We start from the raw sequence: 1,496 nt of genomic DNA, 5'->3' as shown, positions 1-1,496 counted from the left end.
ATCTGTATCATTTTATGTTAACATAGATACCCGTTATTAGGAAATTGCCTATTGCTAAGTTTTACCTGCAATACGGTTTACAAAAAGCTTAATTAACATCCTTTGCTGAAATGTCACATAATACTGTTCTTCATACTGAATGTACAGCATTCTATCTAGAACAAAATTGTGAAATGGAAATTTGGCTATAAAGACTAAAAGACATTGATGATATTTATATGAACATTCATTATCATTCTAAAAAGCAGCATAAAGGCCATGGGGAATTGTAAGCTTCATATAATTCCACTTTAATTATTCTAATTTGCTGTAATTAAGACACTAAAAAAAATCCAGTGAGAGAAAGCAATAACATCCTCTCAATACCAGTAAGAGAACAACAGTCTTGCATTTATACAGTATTATTAACCAGAACACTATGAGAGCAGGAAAAATGCACAGAAGACATGCTGATATTAAAAAAATTATTTATATATTTGTGTAGGTGTTCATAGAGGAAGAATTTTTAAAATATATTTGCTTCTGTACCTTTTGTCCTTTAATTTCCTTCAAGGTCATCACCTACATTAAAAACAATGGTACAAAAGTCTGGATGAGATCTCAAGGGCCCTTGCTGCATATACAGTCTGTCACCAGCAAGAGATATACAGCAGAACAAGCTGATTTCATCTGCACAACTGGAAGACTGTCCTGACCTCTGCTTCAGACTGTTAAGATCTTTGAATAAATCTGAAAATTCATCAACCAGCTATCTGTGGTGTATACACATTTTCCCTTACAGGCTTCAGTTTTCTATGGGAAATTATATCTGTGCATGGCAGTGAGCCATCTTTTAAACATGGGTTCAAACTTAAAACAAGGGAAGTTTAGAGATTGGATATAAGGAAGAAGTTAGTTATTGTGAGGGTGGTGAGGGACTAGAATGGGTTGCCCAGGGAGGTTGTGAATGCTCCATCCCTGGCGGTGTTTAAGGCCAGGTTGGACAAAGACTTGGGTGGCACGGTTTAGTGTGAGGTGGGGTTGGAACTCAGTGATCTTAAGGTCCTTTCCAACCCTAAATATTCTGTGATTCTGTGATACATGGTAGCTTGATACCCACATAGCTCTTGTGCTTACTTGGTAACTAAGCACTTAAAACCGTACTGTGGTGCTCTCACAGCTTTTGATGATGCCTAGTTAAAGCCTTAGCTGTTAGATGGAAGCAAAAAGGGAGAAAAAAAATATTTTATTTTTAATTAAGGACAGTGAAATACATGGCTCTGCTAGAACCACTTCACATTGACTTCCACAGTCATCTGAACTGCAGGATGGGTGCTTGATCTTCTCGCCTCAAATCTACAACCCACGGATTACAGGTGAACTGGGAAAGGTCAGGTAGCACCAGTTTCTTGTCTTCAGGGTGAAGGTACACAAGAATAACTTGAGGGAGAGTGTGCAGGAAGGGAAGGTGTCAGGATCACATGTTCATCACTCAGATCTGGATGCTTCAAACCAGC

The sequence above is a fragment of the Neopsephotus bourkii genome, unplaced genomic scaffold (genome assembly GCF_033783945.1).
Source record: "Neopsephotus bourkii isolate Nb327-2 ecotype Australia unplaced genomic scaffold, CSIRO-AGI_Nbou_v1 NB_145, whole genome shotgun sequence".
Taxonomy (NCBI): Eukaryota; Metazoa; Chordata; class Aves; order Psittaciformes; family Psittacidae; genus Neopsephotus; species Neopsephotus bourkii.
This window is presented reverse-complemented; position numbering follows the sequence as displayed.